This window comes from Alosa sapidissima, chromosome 11, assembly GCF_018492685.1.
Source record: "Alosa sapidissima isolate fAloSap1 chromosome 11, fAloSap1.pri, whole genome shotgun sequence".
Taxonomy (NCBI): domain Eukaryota; kingdom Metazoa; phylum Chordata; class Actinopteri; order Clupeiformes; family Clupeidae; genus Alosa; species Alosa sapidissima.
This window is the reverse complement of record NC_055967.1, coordinates 11939762-11963331: the sequence shown is the minus strand read 5'-3', so window position 1 is coordinate 11963331 and position 23570 is coordinate 11939762. Positions and strand designations below refer to the sequence as shown.

The 23570-nt window shown below is 46.1% G+C and overlaps 1 protein-coding gene across 7 annotated transcripts in view; it reads left to right on the top strand.

Moving 5' to 3' along the window:
• peak1 (pseudopodium-enriched atypical kinase 1) overlaps window positions 1-23570 on the top strand; it is a 96981-nt gene that overhangs the window by 41070 nt on the left and 32341 nt on the right. For all 7 annotated transcript variants that reach the window (XM_042109043.1, XM_042109044.1, XM_042109038.1 and 4 more), the window contains one exon: window positions 5980-6077. The gene's annotated coding sequence lies outside the window, so the exon portion shown is untranslated. The remainder of the gene's footprint in view (window positions 1-5979; window positions 6078-23570) is intronic.

The following is a 23570-nucleotide window of genomic DNA, read 5'->3' as shown; positions in this document are numbered from 1 at the left end:
CCCGGGCTGACAGTGTCCCTCTGTGCCTGGGCGCCTGGTGAAGCGCCCACAGGCGGAGGTCATGCCGCGACCTCCCCAAACGGTCAGCCGACGCTGACGGAAGGATGATGCAGTGCCGCGGGAACTGGGCTCTGACTCGCCAAATGTCATCTGATCTCCATTACTGTGTTTTATTTTCTCTTCAGGCAGTGTTGGAATATTGTGGTCATCACTAACTGAAGACGCATTGCCTTGTTAACAATACCATCTGGCTGCTTGTTCTTATGCATTACTCTGCTTTGATCTTGGTTGTTAGAGTGAGCGTTTCTGAGACAAAAGATAAAACAGTGCTCCCACTTGGAAACTGATTCTCCTTTGTTCAACAAGGCCTCTTTCAGGTGCCTCCTGTCACCTGGTATTTCACATTCTCATGCTCGATTGTTTAAAGCTGCTAATAAGTGTTATGGACTCCCATGTGGAGTCTTGAATGACATGGTGTATTTGGTGTGCTGAGTGAAGTGTTATCCTGCCCTTTAAATGCATGAGTGCTTGTTGTGATAATGTGCAAATCGAGGCACCTTGTTGTGTGTGTCAAGTCAGCTTAGTTGTCAGTTCTGGCACGGGGGTATTTTTTGATTAAGCTTCATTGCTTGCACTGTGTCTCTGCATCAATCTGCCCTTTTTTCTCACTTGTGCCACAGAGAGCAAACAATTAAGCAAACAATAACAGACACCGTTGCCTGCAATTAGGCCTACTTGAGAGGATTAGTTGTTTCTTAGAAAAAGAGCCCACACACACATATGCCTCAGAGTGCAACAGCAGTCCACTCTGTTGTGGGTGATTTGTTTTGGTTTACAACGTCTCATTGTCAAGAAGCTGTATTTCAGCATATCAGGGGATAGAGTGAAGAAGATAATAGAAAATAGGAAAATAGAATGAAATGACAGAGAGGGGTCAAGGGGCAAAGCAGTGGAGAAAGTGTCCTTCTATGCTCTACTGAGCTATACTGTACTGTGCTGTGTTGTACGTGAACAGCATAGACACCAACCGCCCCTCACATGGGAGGAAAATGTGCTGCGAAGTCCTTCCAACCCGCGGTTCTGCCATCTCGCGCTCAACCACAGTCAGCCTACGATTGCCGAGAAGCACCCTCCTCCACACAATCAGTAGCTCACACTCCCGCACATACAAAAACTCATCGCTACAGTAGTTGATGCCCATCCCTCAGTGTCACAGAATCACAATGGAGTGACATAGGAGGTGCGAAGAATCATTATAATTTTCTGGTTGTCTTGTTTCATTACGGAGGCCCAGCACCTGTCCCCGTGATGGATGCAACTGTAGGTGGTTTGATTGTGCCCTGCCACCGCGCTGAAGAGTTTCTGGAGATAGCGCTGGGGCAGAGGAGCTGCTCCTCACCTCACATGTGCATGACACATGGGGGGAAAATGTGTAATTAATACGGATTTATTGCATGACAGTAGCGCTGAAGGCTTTCCAAAATGGAAGCAACTTCCATTTAATGGGCCTGAAGCATCTGCTAATCCCACATTGAGATGTCTCCCCCACTGCCCTTGGGTTCAGCTTGATGAGGAGAAATGCCAGGCTTCTGTATGCCATAACAAACAGCGAGCCTTTTGTTCCACGGAGATGTGTCCAATTATTCAGGAGTTGCATTACCCTGTTAATCAAGGCTTTAAACAATGCATGTCAGATGCTGTAATCATAACTGAGAAGGCCAGCAGACGCATTGTGTAGCTTGGCTGTCCAGCGGAAGAATGTAATGATTGTTAGATCATCATGTCAGATTAGCCTCACCCCTGCTACACCATATCCACCTGTTTTGTTTCTCTCTTTCTTCCTTCAGGACTTCCTCTGCATGTGCAGTGTTGTTTGGACACACACAAGATTTTTCCTACAGTTAGTGTAAAAATCCCGACAGCTTGACATTCTCTCCGTCACATGGACTACTACACCGCTGCTCTCCGCTTATTTCCATTCCACAATCCTTGGTTGTTATGGAGACTGCGGACAGGAAGAGCCGTGGTGGAACATCCTAGTAATTTGTATTTTCTTTTCTTTTTTTTTGGGATCCATCCCTGAGGCGCACTGTGGTCCACGTGCTGTGGCCCAGCCGGTGACCTAACCCCGCCACATTGCCCATTTCTAATGCCTCCCAACTACATATTTAATGTCGTAATTTGGCCTTCTATTGGTGCGCGCATGTGTGTGTGTGTGTGATGGATTGGGTCGAGCATGCCCAGTGACATTTCATCTGCCTCCCCGGCGCCTGCTTCCCTCCCTCCGCGTCTATTAGATCAATTAGAGTGACTGAGCAGACGACGGCCTCCTACAGAGGGCGAGCCAGTCGGCTTTCGAGCAAAGGAGTCTGTCGGCATCTGTGACAAGCACTAAACACCTCAGTCTGTTGCACACTCCTCCCCGACTCAGTTTAACCTCCCAGGGGTCACTGAAAGTTGAAGAAAAGACGAGACAACACCTCGTGTTGTGCTGTCTTGCAGCTGCTGTTGATGCTGCTGTTGCTTACTTCTCAGTAGTTGATTTGGCAGCAGGCTGAGTTCAGTGAGGTGCTGAATTGTTTCTGGGAGGCATTGTCCTGAGTGTGTGGTGTTTTCATACTGTGTTTTTGTACCTGTGTGTTTAGTTGGCTTAAGTGTCAAATCTGGCACTGAGGTAGTTATGATTAGGCCTCACTATTTATACATTAATCTATTCCTTCTGGCTTGGGGTTTTAAGGCAGTGTTCTTGAGACTGAAAAGAAGAATATGTTGTGCATCTGGGGTGGAGTAGGAAAGCAGACGGCCTGGACTAGAATACTGTGCACTTTGTTTTGGACTGTTTATGGGATACTGCTTCCGCTAAATCCTCCATGCTCGCATTCTGGACCCCTGTTAATGTATGCACATATCAAGTGCAGATATTTTGGGGGAAACTGCTGTGGGTTCAGCACAACTATTCCATCCCCCCACTCAAGTAATTTGATACAGAGCACAGTGCAATGCAATTGTTAGCGGTGTATTCCCAAAGGCAATTTAAGATAAGGGAGCTATTTTCCTATATCCGGCAGACAAAAAAAAAGGTTGGAAAAAAATTAATTTAGTTTGCAGATTTCAGCGCTTGTGGGCTGGAGATAGTAGAAACCTGCACTCTACTTTTCAGTTGTTTCTCTAGCTGAGTTGTTGCTGGTTAGCTAGAACTAAGTTTTGTGGAAGTTCTGCGCAGCTTGTCTCTCCCAGAAATAGTCCTGCACAGTGTGAGATGCCATTACAAGTTTATTTGTCTTGTTTGGGAAAGGCCTGGTGGCAGCGCTCTGCCTGGCTGGGTGCTGTGGCTACCGAATGCCATTTGAGGTAAATGTGTTTGGAAGGTCTGCGCTAGAACGGTCTCTGAGGCTTCTGGATGTTTTTCTGCATTAACAAATGTACCGGCTTTATGGGACAACAGGCTGACAAGTTTAGACTTTAAAGTGCCCTGCCCTGCCAACTGTTTGAGCACAAATCAATATGGCAAAACAATCAGACTGACCCGAGAAAGGCAGTTGTTTATACAGAACCCTAATGCAATAGCACTTCTTTAAAATGTGTCTCTAAACAAAGAGCTTGTTTCCATGTACTGTTAGTGTGATGACAGTCTGTAACTTCACCCTTTACTTAACCGTGTGCTTGTGGGATAGCTTTGTTCTCAGTCTTGATGTTTAACTGCTTCAGTAATGTGCAACAGTACAACTGGAACTATACACGTTGTAGTCTGCAGGAGGGGGAGGGTGATCTCCATACCCAACTGGAGATCTTGCTTCCAGGTTTAGGTGCTACTGCCACTTTAGCTGTTGCTTGGCCTCTTCCCTGCTGGCTTTGGCGCAAAAGCTAGCCCCCCCCCCCCCCCCCCCTGTGAGCAGTGCTCATGACAGAGGAGGGCTCTCCAAACGAAGCCCCAGAATCCCCCTCTCAGTTCTGGGCTCAGCAGCAGGGAGGCCTCCTCAGCTGTCCGGCCCCATAAATCAGACCCATAACAGGCCGGGGCGACGTGGGCCTGCACTGTGCTGACCTGCTTAACATGGCCCTCTTAAGCGTGAAACTAGGATTTAAACTGCCGTCACTGCTCCCTTTCTCTTATTTATGGACTTTTTTTTTTAGATTACCTTCACATGCAAAGGGTATTTTAGAGGTTGTGCTGCACCTTTTTCAACTGCCATGAGCAGATATGGCCACTTCAGAAATCCATTAAGTGTAGTAAAGAGGAGCCATATTTTACTTTTAAATCATCACACTCGTTTTGATCTTTCCCCAAAGCCATCCCTGTTGGAGTGTTGTGTCACCCGCGAGAAAAGAGCGATAGATCCAATGTTGCAAACCAGCACACGTCTGTTTCCATCCATCAGAGATCCTAACATTATCTCTTCTCTCTGATTGCACCGTTGCACTCTGATAATAAGCCATTTATCACAAGCTCGCTCAGGCCAGGGTTGATGTCACACAGGCCACCTCTGTCATCCTCGGAGCAGATGCGGAGAGCTGCTTTAACCTGAGCTCACTGACTTGGAACATGAGTGCTAACAGGCAGGACACGAGAGAGATGTGCGTATGACTACCTGTCAGAGTTCATCAAAGTCAAACCCTCGGGCCATGCTTTGTGATTGGCAAGGTTTCAAAGCTGAGGTCCAATCAGTGCGATAGGAAGGGTTGCAGAGAAGGGAGGATGGTAGAGAGACATAGAAGGACAGAGAGCAGAAGAGAAAGAGAGAGAGAGAGAGAGGAAGGGCGTGCTCAGCTGTGAAGGAATGGGGCTGTGAGCCGATATAGCAAGGTCTCCACTAATCTTCCCCACTAATTAGCTAATACGAATTTATCCCTGCTGGAAAGATTTATTTTCTGCCTTTGTGAGATTTGCTTTCTTTATGCTGGAATAAATAGGGTCTTAAACACTCCCCAGGCCTCCAGATTTGGTGTGTGTGCGTGTGTACAGAATCTCAGTGAGTGGGAGAATTACGCCTGGATATATTTATCCACTCAGAGTTGTACTTGGTGCCTGCTTTAACACATTGGAGTACAAAGGATCTCAGCAAGACCCGCTTCCTCACACAGCGATGTGCACTCTGAGGAATGCAGCGTTCCCAAACACTCGGGCATAATCCGTGTGGGTGAAAACAGCCGAAACGGCCCCATTGTCAAAAACCCTACAGAGGCAGCTCTTCCTGCTGGAGCGCACAGGGGGGAAATAACTCCGCATACGTGGTGTTTGGAAGAGCCAGCTTTGTTTAAGCACAAATTGGTGGAAAATCATGTTATGGGGAGAAAAGCGACTCAATTTCATGATGCAAAGGCTCAGCGAGACTTGGGTTCAGTTGCCGTTGGGGCTGTGAGGTGGTGAAAAGTTTTCTCTCTCTCTCTGTCATTCTCTCTGTCATTCTCTCTCTCATTCTCTCTCTCATTCTCTCTCTCTCACTCCCCTTGCTTTCTCTTTTATTCTCTTTCTGTCATTCTCTCTTAACCCCCCCCTCCCTCTGCTAACTTTCTTATACATTATGGTTTTTTTACATAATCGTGCAGCTGTTTGTCCATTAGCAAAGCAACAGTCTTTGCCGGGCTTGGTTTTAGGTGCAGCGTTAGATAAACACCTTTCCAGAGCTGTGATGGAGTGTCTCATTAGTGCCTCATCCCCAAGGCAGTTTCTCAGCCTCTCCTGCTCTACCTGTCCATCTATCACGCACGCCGCGTTGGTTCACTTCCCTCTCCCCTGCCACTGGGTAGATTTGCCTGAAAGCCAACACCCTCTCACTATTGTGCATTATGGCACCAAGAGATTAGAAGGTCATTGAGAATGAGCTAATTCAAGGTTAAGAACTTTGATAATAAGAAGGTGTTACACCCCCCATTTCCTCTCTCTCTGACTCACTTCTCTCACTCTCTCTCTCCCTCTCCCTCTCCCTCTCTCCCTTCCTTCCCCCATCTCTCCCTCTCTCTGTCCCTTTGTGGTTTCAGGTGCCTGCTGAGGAGAGCGCGTGGAGCCGAGGCTGGCCTGCTGCACCAGGCGCCGTGAGCTGCGGGGAGTCCATGGCTGCCGTCTGATCCTCAGTGCTGTAGGTTCCCCTCTCTTCTCTTCCTCCACCTCCCTCTGCCTCCTAATGCACCTCAAGCATACAGCACAAAGTGTAATGTGATAATGAGCATGCCCACGCGGGTACAGAGGAACGCTTACCGATGCGCCAGGGCAAAGGGCCCCTTACACACCAACCCGAGACAGCCCTGTGAAATTCTGTGCCAGTGAAGGTTGTTAAACATGCCCCCCGCCCCCCCACCACCGCCTATTATAAGAATGCCTGTGTTACTGGGATTTCAAAAGACTGAGCTATGAAAATTCATGGGTGGATTCAGTGATAACACAGCTTTGTGTGTGCATGCCTGTATGTGCATGTGTGAGTGTGTGTGCATGAGTGCGTGTGTGGTCTTGTTAGTTTTGTCTCTGTTAGTTTTGAGAACCAAAGCCGTAACTGCCAGAAGCGAACATCCCATCCCATCCCAGAGGTTCACTCCGGCTGAACGCTCTCCTCTCCCGTGGCCACTCATCTCCCAGCGTGGGCATTGTTGTATTCCATTTCCCTCCCTTTGATTTGATGTGGTAATCAGTCCGTGCTCACAATGCCTCTCCTCATCTTGCACGGATTCCATGGAAAAAAAAAAGAAAGAAAGAAACTAAGCCCTCTGATGGAGGTTGCACATCCAAGACAAACGCACTGGAGCTCTATTTGATGTTCCTGTTAAATCCTAGTTCTCCACCCAGCAGAATTCAGTAGTAAGGGATTCGTTTGATGTCTGAAGCATCTTACCGCCGCCAAATGTGGCTGCGGAGGTCTCTACCACTACTAACACCGCGGAATCGTCTTTGTAGTTCCAGTGTTGTTTAATTTATTTAGCCTCTCTTGCTTCTGGCCACCTCATGAGAACGCGCTTTATCCGCAGACACGCGGAAAAAGTTCTGCCGATGCAAAAACTTGTCATCGGGGGGCACTTTTTGTGCAGCTGAGCAGAGAAGCCATCACCAGAACCTCCCGAAACGGTGTCAAAGAAGATGAAGAAGAAGAAGAAGAAGAAGTGTCTGACTGTCTCAGGGCATTTCTTCAGTCATCCGTCACTGGAGGTTTGAGCAGATCCTCTGCGGCGTCTCCATATGCCCACGCTCCACCAGCGTAAATAGCAGCCATCTGTAGGCAGCACCGGGGCCTGTGAGCACGTGTGTGTGTGTGTGTGTGTGTGTGTGTATGAATGCAACGCAACCCCAGATGATTGTTTCTTTTGTCACAGATGTTGGCTGGCGGTGCCAAGAATGCATGTGCGGGCGTCTGCACGTGTGTGTGTGGGTGGCTATATATGTTTGTGCCTGACATCGCATTCTGTGTGTGTCTCTGTATCTTTGTGTGTGTGTGTGTGTGTGTCTGTGTGTGTGTGTGTGTGTCTGGGCACACCTCTGAAGCAGCCGATCCCCTCTGAGTTATTGCCCGCAAATCCCACTCTCCTACAGCTACCCTTCACTGCAGCAATGAGCGAGCGAGCTGCGAGCACACACAGCTCCAACACAAACACGAGCAGGCAGGCGAGGAGGGAGGGATGGCCTTTTGGCAGCACCTCCGCAGACAAACAGAGCTGAAAATCAACAGGCTTGTGCTCTTAACGCCCCACACCACCCCCACCATCCATCTCTGTTTTTCCTTTTTTTTGCTCTCTTCTCCACTCGCTTCCATTCCTCCATCGCTTTTCCTTTTTTAGCCCTGCACACATTGCATTGTGACACGTTTTCTGTTCAACCGCCAAGGTCAGTTTCAGTCGTCGTCGTTGTTGTTGTCGTCTCAGTTTCCAAAAAGGTATGTTTAGGGTGAGTTTTACGGTTGTCTTGTCAGTTTGTATGTCGTGTCCTCTGTAGGTGTTAATGTGTGTGTGCGTTAGCAGAGAGTGTGGTCATCTCCTGTATGCTTCAGTGAACATGTGTGTGTGTGTGTGTGTGTGTGTGATCACAACATGTGTGTAGCTGAGGTGTGGGAGAAGGCAGAGGACACAGGCATGGGGCAGGGCCCTTTAGGTTCTTGTGCAAAAGAGAGTGTGTGTGTGTGTGTGTGTGTGTGTGTGTGTGTGTGTGTGTGTGTGTGTGAGTGTGTGTGTGAGTGTGACAGAGGACACAGGGCATGGGGTGGGCCCTGGAGGTTCTCGTGCAAAAGAAGCTAAAACTGAAGAGGGATGTCTGGGGCTCTGGGCTTACGAGGCCTTGGGAGTTCCTTAGATGTTTCAACGATGGTCGTGTTAATGTGTTTTGTGCAGTGAAGATGTGTATGTGTTTGAGAGGTGATGTACAGATGTGTGTGTGTGTGTGTGTGTGTGTGGACTGTGGACATAGCAGTAGGAGTGAGGGGAATGATTTAACAATTTTAGGGGCAGAATGTGATATCAGACACACACACACTCACTCACTTACTCTATCTCTCTCTCTCTTTCTCTCTCTCACTTTCTCTTCTTTCATGAGGCAATTCCCATACCTATCACTGTCAGCTGCCTTTTGTGACACTTTAACTATGCTCTCTTTGAAGTAGTAGGTTTTCAGAGTCGGGTGTCAGCTCCCTTTGAATCGTGTTGGCTGAAGCACAGAGTGGTAGGCAGTAGAGAATAGAGCAGAATTTATCCATTATATTGTCCAGCGGTGTCTCCCAGTGTGAAGTATAGCAGAGAGAGCACATGTGCAAGACTCTCCTTTGTCATCCTCTCATTAGCTGCTCTCTTCTGTCATTGCTGAAATATAAATCAGTGTGGGAGGTTGTACTCTTAATCAACAACACACACACACACGCATGCACGCACGCACATGCATGCAGTGTACACACATGCTCACACACACACACACACACACACACACACACACACACACACACACACACACACACACACACACACACACACACGCACGTGCATGCAGTGTACACACATGCGCTCTCTCTCACACACACACACACACACACACACACACACACACACACACGCACGTGCATGCAGTGTACACACATGCGCTCTCTCTCACACACACACACACACACACACAACCCCACCACCACTACCGTCCTCCTATGGGCTCCCCCCTCTCCCCTCTCCACAGCACACTTCAGATGACAGATCGCCTGCTCCAGCTGAGGCAGGAGGAGAGAGGGCCCGCTCTGTTTGCTTTGCGGCAGTAAGCCCTCCTCTCCTTCGCTGTATTTTAAAAGAATGCTCCTCTCCATTGTGCTCTGCACATTTGCTCTGTGAGTCACTGCATGTCCATTTGTTGCCTGTCATTCATACTTCATGCTCCGTTGCGCTCTAATTCTGCAGGGGATGAAATCAATGATTTCAATTACATTCTGCCAGCTAAACAGTGGCCATTACTTCTGCTAGGAGAATAACAGCAGGCACAGCCACTGACATTTTGGCGAAGTACAAGTGTAACTCATGTAGGCCTTTTCATGTTCTAGTCTTTTGCATGTTTTTCCATTCCTTGTTTGCCTCCATCCACTGCAAGCTAGTCTGAGCTAGTGTGTAATTACTCAGTTTACCGTCATTAAATGTGTGGAATGGAGCTGATTATGTCTAGTCTTTTAGTTAGGACCTCATGTCTTTGTTTTTTTTTTTTCATGGGATTATGGCCAACATTGCAACACACCAATAAGGATGGAGCCAAGTGGAACACTGTGTAGAACATTGCTTTTCCAAATGTTCATCGCTGCAATGTGTGAACTATTAATACTGTTGCCAAAGTGTCAGTCAGGGCCTCAAAGGCACTAACTGTCTGTGCAGTAAAGTCAATAATATCCCCTGTTCAGTTCTATCACTGCAAAATCTTTTAGCGATATTACAAAGGTCTGAATCTTTGAGTCACTATCTGTAGCAGAAGCAACACAACACATGAACCACAGTATTCATACCGATATGACTTGAATCAGTTTTCTTGATGCTCATCCTGAAGCATTGTTTAATGGCCAGAATGCATTCTGTGTAGGCAGTTATACTGTACAATCCTAATAAAATTGCACTGTGATACAGTTGGATCGCGCTATGGAAATAATACTGGCTGGATTGCAGAGCCGGACAGTAACGGAGTACATTTACTTGAGTACAGTATTTGAGTACAATTTTGAGGGATCTGTACTTTACTCGAGTATCATTTTTGGGGAGTACTCATGACTTTACTCAAGTACATTTGAGAGGCAAATATTGTACTCTACTCCACTACATTTCTATCCATAACCGTGAGTATCCGTTACTTCTAAAAAAAAGAAAAATTTTGGAAACCCTCGATTTGTTGTTTCCCTCTCAAACGTGATTGGATTGTGCAGGCACCACTGATTGGGACAGCCTATCAGCAATCACCTTCAGCTTTCCGCCAAAGTCAACTCCATGGTTAGATTTAGATAAGAGACGAAACCATAGACAAAACAATGGATGAAGACGCAGCAGGTCCATCCCGGGAATGTGCCAATCCGTGGCCCCACCTCGCCAGACTATTTAAATTTCTGAACAAGTTAATGATAGTTTTCGCTTCAAGTGTTTCAATTACAAAATGGTATTTCATATTTGAAATGTGTATTTTAAATACATGTATTAGAAATACTGCCCATCCCTGGCAACATGGTAAAAAGATGAAAATGATTTGATTTTACTTTCAATTCCTTTTACAAGGTATTAACATTTTTCATAACTCCATGTAGGACGTTTCTGTACATAAATGTAAGCACTGTGGCAGTAGTAATGCAATATTTAGAAAATGTAGGCTACTCTTGTACTCTTGATACTCAAGTACTTTTAAAAACAAGTGCTTCAGTACTTTTACTTAAGTAGACATCTGACTGTTGTACTTTTACTTGTACTTGAGTAAAATTTAGCAAAGGGTATCTGTACTTTTACTCAAGTAATGAAGCTGTGTACTCTGTCCGCCTCTGCTGGATTGACAGTGGTTGTAGTTTTTCTCTGGTCATTTCTAACCTCAAGCACAAAGCTTTACATGTCCAGCTCTCCCAGCCCCTCTCAGTATGCTACCGCAGACCCCTCCTGACTGTGTGAACGATTACCCCACTTTGAGATGGGGCTTTTAGGCAGGAAGCCATTAGGCCCCAAATTCCCTCTCATGGTTATTAGCTGTGTGTGAGTGTGTGAGTGTGTGTGTGTGTGTGTGTAAACTGATTGAGCCACTCTGAAGGGTTAGGTGGTGGCAGGGTAAGAGTGACAGAGAGTGGAGAGGGAGTCGATGGAGCTAAAGTTGGATGTGCAGGCGAGCAGGCGAGCCGGCGACCCGTGGCTGAGTAATTACTGAAATAAACCCGGCTCGCTTTCCCTCTGACCCCCCGGCCATGTGCTCTGCGTCTGGAGAGGAGAGTGGCTCCAGGACTCACACGTACGCCCTCCCACACACTCTGAGACTGGCAAACACACACACACACACAGTCACAGGTAATTATGCACCCAAAGGGTGAGCTGCTAACATGCAAATAAGCAGGCATTTTTGTAACCACTTTCTCTTCATACATTTACTCATCCACAAGCACAGTATGTGGTACATAACACTTCTCTTTCTCGTTCTTTTTCACTCACACACACACACACACACACATACACAAATACAGTCTATCGCACCAGTGCTTATGCAGATGGCACTTGATATGGGGCTTTCAATCACACCCAGTACTGGCACAGTGATCGTGCAGTCTTTATTATCCATAACCATTTCTGCTTCTTTACCACCAAAAACATCTTCCCTCATCCTCTCCAAAAGTGAAAGGAAAGAACTGTGAAATCCCTAGAGTTGTACCCTTACAAAAGTAATGGAAGACTACTTTCAAGGATGGATTGTGGGGACTCAAGTATGGGGGTGTGGGTTTTAAGGCGAACTTGTGTACCTCTAAGAGAGGGCCGCTCTTTCAACTCATAATTCATAATATAACAGTAATCCATCTGCCAGTGTTAAGGCTTTGCAGCATCGTTTTACCATAGAATTTTATGGAGATAGCAAATTGTTTCCCTCAGTGAGAGAAAAGGCTGGCTTATGCAAAGCTAATGGAATTTCCTGTTGCACTTAACTTGGCCCTGACAACGCAAAGAGAGAGATTCGAAACGATTCGTATTGACTGCAGCCATAGTGACGGAGGGGGGTGGATGGTGTTTATACCACAACTTCAGATATGATGCAGACTTGAATACAAGGACTGCCCGTGGGCCATATATCAGGGTCCTTTTTTGGTCAATGTGCAATCAGTCAGTTGATTGTATTAGACATGTTGTGACTATTGTGCAGACAAGGTTGCTTGTGTTTATACTTAGTAGAGTTTGTTTGGGTACAGCATGTCTGCTATGGTCAGGGTGAATATGCTCATGTGGCAGTGAAGGTCGGCCTGGTGAACAGTGGCACATGTCTCTCTCTCTCTCTCTCTCTCTCTCTCTCTCTCTCTGACCATGGGCTGCGGTCTCCAGATATGGTCTATGGAGTAGATGGGATTTGGCTCTCTGGGTGGTGCTTAATGAAGGTGACATTCCCCTGCAGGACAGGCTGAACACCTCATCCAACTTTCCCAATCCCACAGTCTCCAGTCCACTCAAAACACTGGCAGTGTTACAGTTCCTCTCAGGCCTCTTGGCTAGCAGGCCTCTCGGAGAAGAACACACTAAAAATATGCTAAACAAAGACAAATGCTCACACACCAGCGCAAAACAATACAAGGGAACACACATATCAAAATGCATCAAGACAGATCAGCTCACACTGCTGCCCACGAGCATATTAGACACATAGCAACACGTGCCTACGCGCTATTCCCCGCCCCCACTCATGAGTCAAGATGCATGTGGATTCTGTTATAATGCCCCCCCCAGCCACCCACCCCCACCCCCCCACACACACACACACAAACACACCCTCCCCACACACACTCCTCACCCCCCTGCTTCCCGGCCCACGGTGGCAGCCCACAGAGATGAAACAGAGCATGTGCTGTCGCCACACAGTGCTCCTCAGCAGCCAGACCAGTCCTCATCAATTCATTACGATCACAGTGCAACAGGCAATATCCGCTCCAGGACCAGCTCCAGCAGTACAGAGGCAGCTATCAGCAGCTGTACAGAAAGGATGACTGGGGCAAACGTGCAGGCATGCTGAGGTGTTTTAATTAAGCCGCTGGCCCCACCTCCCAGCCTCCACCTCTCACCCTTCACCTCTTACCATCCACCCTCATTCTAATCAGGGCAAGACGCTGACATTTAAATGTCACAAGTAATGGGGAGGAAACAAGGCGCTTTCCCTTCCAAGATGATGGTGTAAAATGTGTTTGCTCTTAATTGCCCTGTAGAAAGGGCCTTGTTCGGTTAAAGGTGTCCCGTCAGGTTTCTTTACTTCTGGGTGTTTTGAACAGTTTCTCTGGGAGTCAATTTACTTTGGCACAGGGAGGCTGTTTAAACTTACTGATCGCCAGCTCAACACCTCCCCCACACTGCATGGCATTGGAGAGGAATATTTTGCATGCACCATTTGCAGCTGTAACCCAGTGTGGCGAAGCAGGCGGTGTTGATTTGAAGGTGCGCACGTGGGAACAGGGCTCAGGGCTCAAACTACACACAGGGGAGACATCTTAGAGTGAACCTCAGAGAGCTCTGCAGGCCACAGTCATGCTGAGACTGGCTCCGTTTTACCTGCTCAGCCACAGGTATTAAATCCTAACCACTAATTTTACCCATGGGGCAAAGCTGTGTGTGTGTGATTGTGTGTGAGTATGTTTGTGTGTGTGTGTGTGAGTGTGTGGTAATTTTAATGTCTGAGTTTGTAGAGTGGGTGTGCTTGCAAGCACCATGTCTTGAATAGCTTGAGGCGTATAGATCTGCTATCTGTCAGTGCATATCACGTGTACAATACCGGTACATATTCAATATGTAGGCGTGTGGATGTTTGGGTTGGTGTGATCAAGTGTTTGCAGTTTGCGTATATGTGTTTGCACTATGGACATAGCGAAACCTTTGTGACCCTTCTTTTTTCGACTATGCTAAGTGAAGCTACCTGCGACGTGTGATAATAATAAAATAAAATAAAAAAACAACTAGAAGTGAACTACAGGTTGTGGGCGGTAAAGCTCTCTCCCTCCCTTGGGGCCTACCTTAAGTGATTAGGCCGACTCGGATAGCTGAGAGCCTGGGAAAGAGAGCACCAGGGCCAGCAGGCGAAGGCAGGGCAGGGCAGTGCTTGGCTCTCAGCTGCGGAGTCTCTGCTCAAGGGCCCCCTCCACACCTCGGCCCCTGCTGCCCCTCTGACTGGTGCAATTTGGCTTTTTATGAAGGCAAAAAAAAAGAAAAAAACGTAACCCCATTCAGGCCCGGTATGCCCCTGCTCTGGCTTCATGGGAATATTTTTTTTTTTTTTTTCTTTTTCATTCTTGCCAGTTGCCATAGCAATTACTCGCTTTTCAAGGGAAAGTGGCAGAGTGTGTCATGGTGAATATGAGCACACAAGGGCTTTTTTTGCTTACTGACTTCAGCATTTCTTTTTTTATTTTCTTTCGCTATTATAAAATGGAAATATTCTTACTGGAGACACTGCCTTGCCTTAAGAAGTAGTGTTAAGGAGTGTTAAGAAGTAGTTCTTCACATATGTGTTAATAACCGGCACTTTGCAAATTTGTGTGGCTGTGCAGATACCTCTCCTTTTCCTAAGTACTCTCATTTTCATTTTCTGTGTGAGCGCACCCATCTTCCTTTTCTACATATTGTATAGTTTAAAACCACTTACGTTTTATGTGTCATGTGTTATGAGTGTGTTTGTGTGTGTTTGTGTGTGTTTGTGTGTGTTTGTGTGTGTGTGTGTGTGTGTGTGTGTGTGTGCGTGTGCGTGCGTGCGTGCGTGCGTGCGTGTGTGTGTGCGTGTGTGCGTGTGTGCGTGTGTGCGTGCGTGCGTGCGTGCGTGCGTGCGTGTGTTTTGTGTCTGCTTGCCTGCATACCTGCTTTCTGTCACTGGCTGGTGTTTGCCCTGGGGGCCGTTTTCTGTCCATTTGCTCCCTTCCAACTTTTTCTCCCCTTCCCTTCCCCCCCTAGGCAGGCAATGCAGGCTCTTTCCCATGCTTGCTCGCAGACCTTGCGCAAGAGTACACACAGCAATGGAATGTTATTTCTCTGGCTAAAGATGATTTTAGCCGTCACAACTGAAATATCTGCCCACAAGACAAAATGTCTCAGACCTCCAAGAATGCAAATCTGCTCTGCGTCCCGCAACCCCCCTCCCACCCATCCCCCAACACACACACACACACACACACACACACACACACACACACACACACACACACACACACACACACTCCCCCCACTCCCAAAGTCACTGAGAGTCTGCCACGGAGCAGCTCATCAAAACAGCCCAGCCTAATGAACACCCCCTCTCCCCCTCCTGCCAGTGAAGGAATGCATACTCCAAGAGCGGAGGATAAGTCTGAGAGAGAGACCGAGAGCAAAACAATGGCCTCAGGCGCAAACATCTCTATAAATATCAGTGTTTACACAAAAAACATCTCTTTTCCATCAAGGAAACGATTTCAGCAACATCTGCTTCTTCTTTTGAATTGCTGCGTGACATCTCCGAACTTCCTTGGTGACGTTGTGCTTCAGAAACAGTGCTTTCTTTGCTCTGAAAAAACAAGTGTTGAAATCAGACGGATTACACATCCAGACTATCTGAGGTGGTGGGGATCACCGAGAGCTGGAGGTGGCACTCTTAATTCTGTCAATTCCAGACAGGCCTGGACTCGAGTAATCCCAGGCTTCCCCCCTTGCCGCTGATCTGAGGTCATTTTCAGCGTTTTGGCTCGTAAAGGCAAACATGTGGATGGGAGCGATCAGACAAGTGGGGTGTTTCAACTCTGCTCTGGTTCCCAGAATGCTGGAAGCCATACTGCCAGATTTCAGTTCTTAACACCAACTGTGCTTTCCAATAGAGTTTTGGATATCATCTATGCTCTTCATTAAGCGAATTGGCAGCATGCAGTCATACTTTTCGTTTTCTGAGCCCCCAAAGTGTTTCAAGAGGAGGAATCCCACATGAGCTTGAGCCTAGCCTCCCCCTGATCCTGTAGTAGTGCAAAAAGAGTGGATATCTCTCAGCGTACAGTCCGAGAGCTTTACACTTTCAGCCTTTTATTTATGTGTGTCTGTAGAGGACACTCCACAATATGTCATGGTGCCCAGCCTTCTCATCTCCAATGTGCTCCCTTTAAGCAGGCTAATAAAGGCACATAAAGCATGAAGGAGCATTGATGTTGGCAGAATTGATTTGATGAATTGAATTGATTGTGTTGATGGAGCTCTATTGCTTGTCTGCTTGTTGAGCATATGCTATGCTAGGGATATGCTTCCTTCATTACCAGAGCAATTTGAAGATATTCTTGCAAGGGTTGGTTTACCAGTATGGCTCAGAAGAGGACATCGATGGTTCACAGGAGGACGCGGATGATGGACAAGCCCTCCCATTTTCCCCTTGACCTTCTTGGCCAAGTAGAAAAGAGGTTGTTGTGTCTGTGGAACTCAAAGAGCTGTGGACTGCCTCGGGCAAAAATACATTGAAAGTATTGGTTTTGCACTGCTTTAAAAGTACTACAACCACTTATCAAGCTCTTTAATGCTTTATGTTGTGAATCTTAGATGTACAAATACTGTATTGCTTCCTCTTGTATTTTTGTTTACTGGTAACCATACTGTAGGTCTTATGCATTGAAAAATATCTGACAATGATTAGATGTAATTGAGTGAAGATGACTAACTCTGACAGGCTTTTAAAGAATCAGTTCAAAGAAGTCATGTAGCTCATGCTTTGTGGCAAACACTGCAGACTTCCTACACTATTTCTTTGGCAATTGACTCGGCAAATGTCTCACACTGGTTCTCACTGTTGGCGACAACACCCATACCATGGTTGCCTTCAGTTCCATGTTTAGTCTAGACCAATACAGGCGTGACCCTATGGCATTGTCTATGGTGTGCTCTGTGTGTCTGCTTTCTCTCAGATCTGTGGAGAGCTGACGCTCCGCTCCAAGCGTTTCCCAGAGCTCCTCAGCCACCACTGTAATTATTAAGGCCAGCGGCCCTGGGGGGATGCTAGGCGCCAGCAGGAACCTGCGCACAGCAGCAATAGTTTAATTTGCCCGTCCTCCGTCACAGCCACGGAAATGCTAATTGAAATGTATAATTAAGAGGTGAGCGCTCATGCTGGGTGTCGGAGCAGGTAGAGGCAGGGCCCATCATTTCCTTCCCTGCGAGGGCGTCCTTTCAAGTATGTCTCAAAGCTGCATTTGACATAAATGTTCATGTGAAAGACTTGGGAAGTGTCATTTGCTTCCTTTTATGTCTGTGCTAGCTGTCAGGCTGTGTCTTCCCGGTATGAGAGGGTAGTAAGATTCACTCATGACCCATTGCTTGTTGCCTCAAAAGTTGAAATTATTTGAAATTTATTGCGTAACCTTTATTACAGGAACCGAGTCAGTCACACTCCTGCCTAAATTCCCATTCACTGCCATCAGTATGAACTAATGCAGTGGTTCTCAAACTGGGGGTCGGTAACAGGGGGGTTGCCAAAAATATTGGAGGGGTCGCGAAATGATTTGCAGTCTGGATTAAAGACATTTTTGTAAATGTTTTTAGTCAAAGGCTGCCATTGACATAATGCCTTTGATGTTGAAATTTTCTGCCTCTGCTTCCAATGCACATCTCACTACATTTCGAAACCAAATTCCGCCGGTTAGAGAGAAGGGGGTCACTAATAAATCCCTTTTTTCACCTCACACACACTATTGCCACTGCTGAGTGTATTGTGTATTGCAGCCGTGGCCTACTGGTTAGCGCTTCGGACTTGGAACCGGAGGGTTGCCGGTTCGAACCCCGACCAGTAGGCACGTAGAGTATATGAAGTGCCCTTGAGCGAGGCACCTAACCCCTCACTGCTCCCCGAGCGCCGCTGTTGTTGCAGGCAGCTCACTGCGTCGGGATTAGTGTGTGCTTCACCTCACTGTGTGTTCACTGTGTGCTGAGTGTGTTTCACTAATTCACAGATTGGGATAAATGCAGAGACCAAATTTCCCTCACGGGATCGAAAGAGTATATATACATATACTTATACTTATACTTAAACGAGTTCACCCGATTTCAAGAAAAGCATATTTCCACCGTATCTTTGATATTATTGATGGATCTATGCAGCTGTCGTTTTCCTCCCCTCTGCATCACCTCAGAGATCTCCCCTGTGATGTGCACGGTCGAAACATCGTCTTGGACACAAAGTGCGAGAAACAAGGATGAGAGGAATGACTTTTGACATCTCAATCAGTATTCCCACCCAACCCAGAGCCATCTCGCTCCCATGGATTAGCTCCGAGACTAGACAGAGAGTCAATGCTCTGGCCACAACTGAATTCTAATGGGCTGTTTTAGTGCCGGAGAGCTGGGGCCTCAACCTGAGGCTAAGTCTCCCATAAACGAGTTAGAGCGCCTGGAGCGGGACCGCGGACACGCACACAAAGGATATTGTGGACGCTGTAATTCAGTTATCCTCACGGCGACCATTGCCCTGGCTTTGTCCTGACCATGCCAGGCTGGGCTTATGTTTCAGAGCTGTAGACTATGGGCCTCCAGCCACTTAAAAGTTAAGTTAAATGGCCCAGTTTCATTGCCGTCGCTGTTTCTCTTTAAAAAGTGGACAGAAACTCTGTGCAATCCATTCGTCGTTCTGTGTTTATTCAGCAGGGTAGAGGCTTGAGAGCCAACTGAGATATTTGGAACAACTGAAGCATGCCCACGGTCTCCTTATTCAATTGGAAATTGGCAGTGTATTGTGCAGTTTTGGTCCTGTCATGCCTGGCTTGTGGTGCACAAGCCTGCTTCGTTTCAGATCCATCCATAGCACGTCTGTCAATCACAATTCTGTGTGCATATTTGTCAACACTTTTTCCCCCCTATGCAGCCAAGATTTTGAGTTCTTCATACCTCACTGTAGTGGTTTCAATCACATATAAACATGGCAAATGCAGAATAGTGCCAAAAGGGATCATAGCTACTGTATGTCAAAATAATGATCATTGGCTGTACATTGTCTTGGGACTTGGTTCTTACAGTTAAGAACAAAATGATTCATACCCCTGGCAGATATTGATTTAATGTTGATTTTCTCTTGACCAATATGTTTGTTCTGACTGAAAATGACACTGTCACATGCCAAAAGGTTGTAAGACAATGTGGTAAAACATGGTATCAAAAAAAGAAAAGTTTTTATCTTTAACATTTTTATGAAAAATGGCATGTCCAGAATTATTCATACCCTTTTTAAATAATCAATGGAAACATATTTATTTGCCATCATAGCTCTCAAAATGGATAGCTCTTATAATACCTACCAAGCCTCTCCATGTCTCCACAATGATTTTAGACCTTTTAAGCAGCAATCCGGGTTTTGAGGCAGGAACCATTATTTGCCATAACTCTGGCCTTGTGCTCACTTTTTTATGGTTTGAGGTCTCAACCATATTGTTTCTTGTTCACCACTTATTCCCACTTTGGCTGGATGTTTCAGATCATTGTTATGCTTAAAGGTCTGATGCTGCCTATGAGCCCAAGGTTCCCTGCTCAGTGCATTAGGTTTTCCTTCAGAATCTTGATCTAGTCCTTTTTTCTCATGATGCTATTTAGTTTAACAATGTTGCCAGGCCCCATTGTCCAACTAGTACACCTCTATAGCTATTCTCCACTGTGGGTATGGTGATTTGGTGGTTGACATTTTTACCCCATTCCAAAATGGACCACTTGGTCATCATGGATGCTGATCAAGGAGCACCCTTCTCCAAACATGCACAACTCAGCTTAACCTTTATAAGGGCACACCTGGACAAATAATTTTGTTTTGACCCAGGGACATGGCGGCCTGACAAGCCAAACAAGGCAAGAAATGGTTAACAGAGAACAATATCAACATTTGAAGAGTGGCCCAGCCAGAGTCCAGACCTCAGTCCATTAAAAAGTGAGCAAAAGGCCAGAGTGATGGCAAAGAATAAGAATTGTTCCTGTCTAAAAATCTGGATTGCTGCTAAAAAGATGCCGTCTAGAATCATAAGATCTGTGATGGCAAATAAAGTCGTTTCTATTGATTATTTAAAAAGGGTATGAACACACCATTTTTCATGGAAATGTTAAAAAATATGTAAACGCTTCTTTGTCTGATTCTATGGTTGTACCACATTGTCTTGCAACCTTTTGGCATGTGGCAGGGTCATTTTGGCAGAAAATCAACATTAAATCAATATTTGCCAGGGATATGTGCACCATGAAGAATATTATCCCACAGTCTTTGGTGAAACATTGATCTTTTTCTGTTTTTGAAGGCTTTGCAAATGATTGTACACCATCTTATGATCTTATACTTTAGGATTAGTTTATTTGAACTAAATTGCAAACACTCCCACACTTCCCATCGGAGTGCAAGGGAAAAATTGCCTTAATGGAGATGGTGTTGATTTTTATGACATTGCAGAGTTCTTAGATGGTTTACCATGGGTTGTCTGAAAGCCATTGCTGGGTGAGAAACAGACCCCGAGGGCCAACTTTATAGCCACTGTGGGAGCCCAAATCTTATAGAGGATAGCAGCAGGTTATCTTTGCTGCCACAGCATAGTGACAGCATTCCCAACGGCAAATGGCTACACACACACACACACACACACACACACACACACACACACACACACACACACACACACACACTTTTATCACATATCCCATTCTGACAGTCTGGTACCGCTCTCTAATCACACCACCTCCCAGCTCTAAAGCATCAGCAAATCACATCTTAAAACTTTCATAGGCAGCCCATTCAGTCTGCATGAGACTCCATAATGAAGCTCTGGCACCGGAGTGTTCTACCCCAGTGAGGACGTGATCGGGTCTTCAATTATGTTTTTTCCCTGTTTTGTCATGGACTCTACTCTCTGTGCTCTCTCTCTCACTCTCCCTCTGTCTCAGTCTCTGTCTCTTTCTCACTCTCACTCTCTTGCGGTCTAAGGAGGATTTAGAAGAAAAAAAAGACTTCCAAGCTTTTATCACAAGCAGGGTTTTCATTCAGACGGGATTAACTGGTTCACTGTCAGGGAAATGCTGTCGGATTCAGCATGAAGGTCAACAAAGCAGCCATCATTGCTTTATTAAAGGTCGCTTTGTTATTTGTCATGGTTGAGTCAGCTCCTTAGCTCACACATGTTAAGTATGTGTATGATATTTAATGTAAACATTGCTATGTTATGTCTACCTATTTTGCAGTGAACCTTATTACAAGATTTCTCTCAGACCTGTTCATCCAGGACTGTTTTGTATACACAGGTTTGGTTTCTACTCTTTGGAGCCTGTCTCTGTGATTTTATCATCCTTCTCTTTTACGTCTTTTTAGCTTGTACCTTTGTCTTAGAGTAGGTAGGTCAGATGGTCACGGTCATGGTAGAGAGTAGTAATCTGGCTTGTCACATATTTACACATGGTGTAATTAACACAGGAGATTGTTAATTAAAAGGAAGCTGTACTGATTTTGTATAAATAAAGTAGAGGGGTGTATCTACCATATAGCCCATGGCACTCTTCTTAAATGACTTTTGACTTGTGGAATAAGTTTTTAAACAAGGAAGATCCACCCCTTTCAACAGAAAATAAGTCATCACAAATTGGGAAAAAAATGTCACCATGTCACCTCACATGAGACGGGAATGAAAACAACCATTAGTGGGGGCCCTCAGTGGAAGAGTTTCTCCTTTAATCCTCCCGCCACGACACTCGTCACTCATGGGCTCTCACTGACACCAGAGGAGCCTTCAAAGGCCTACATGATCAATCTAACTGATCGGCTGAAATGAGTGAAATTAATTCACTCTGAACGTTCCCTTCATCCAGATCTCAAATGATGTGTAAGGGCAGTGCAGGTGTTTTGTAAGTCAAAACCTCTGTAGGTCAGGGATATGAACTCGCCTTGATGATTTCACCCTAGGCTATGGGCTCTGCAGGAGTTGGATAGGACTGTTAAAGTCAGATACAGCAGAAACTGAATGTTTACTCCAGCTTTCTGCATTCAATGCTTCCACTCTTGGACAGTAAAAGCAAGAAACATTTCTCCTCCTTACCAGTGTAACTTTATTTTGTTTTGTTCTGTTTGTTTATTTCGTTGTTTAGACGCTGGTGCTGCTTAGTCCATTGGTCAGAGCAGCAGAGTGAAGTGAGGCCTTTGTGGTTGTCCTGTTCGGTCTCAGCTGAGTTTTGCTTCTTTGGCCTGCCAAGCTTCCCCCGGGGGGACTGTTGGCTAGGTTGAGAAGAGTAGCAGGTGTCCTTAGAAGCACACAGACTTGCACAAGCACAAAGTCCTCATTAATATGAGACCAGGGCCAGGTGGATGCTGCCTCACTGCTTGAGTGCATTCATAGGAGCCAGACACAGAATTGCCCTTGTGCCAGCAGGTGATTTTTCTGCCTCGTGATGTGTGCTCAACTTATGAACCCGGAACAGACAAAGAAGGACATGAGTTTTAGATTGGATGGATGTTTGATGAATGTGTGTGTGTGTGTGTGTGTTTTGTGTATTTCTCAGTGTGTGTGTGTGTGTGAGTGTCTTTGTGTGTGTGAGACCGACAGGGTGAAAAGGTCAAAGCATTGCCATAATGACAGGGTTTTTTGTTCATCCCACAACTGGTTTAAGTTCCTCGAACTAATACAGCATATAACTATCCGTAGCAATCCATTTAAGTCCTCCTTGTTCTAATTTTATAGTGTGGGAGGCCTCCCCAGAAATTCTTAATTAGTACTCATTTAAATGTGGTTGGGGATAAACAAGGCCTCGTCCCTATGTGCTTATTTTGTTGCATTGAGCAATGTGTCTGAAGACGGTGTTGGTTTCAGAAGTGGGGCTTAGAGCATCACTTGAAATGGTGTGTTGCTGACACAGACTCCCACTCACTCACTCACACTCACACACTGTGTCACTGTGGCCTGGCCGGAGTCAGCACCTTGCCACAGCATTCCTATGTCTCTCCTCAGGGGCTACCCGTAAATCAGGGTTTCACCTCACATTAAATCATACACTCAAAGTGGGTGTATTAACACACATAGCCTACTCTCACATGTGAAGTGTTTAAACTTAGGCCTGTGCATTTGTAATCAGTCCCCATGCAACCATCTGAGACATGAAGTCTGTGTTTTGATATGCCCACACACACATGTATTCACTCAGTGCAGATACAGAGACATGTCAAGAGGCATGCTTTCAGGGCTCTTGCATTTCAGCCAAAGTCTTGAAATGTTTTGGTTATCCAACTGAAATGATGGTGTAGCGATGATCCAGATCACCACAAGCAACGTTAAACGTCTGTCAGACCTCCAAAAGAAACACGGACTAAACCATTTTTTTCCCATGCCATCTCAATAAGCAAGCCTGTGCTGGCCTTGTTTGCACAGCACTGGCTCTTGACCATTTATTTGTTGTGCCTGCAAATGTATGGTGTGAGTGTGAAAGAAGAGTGCCCTGCT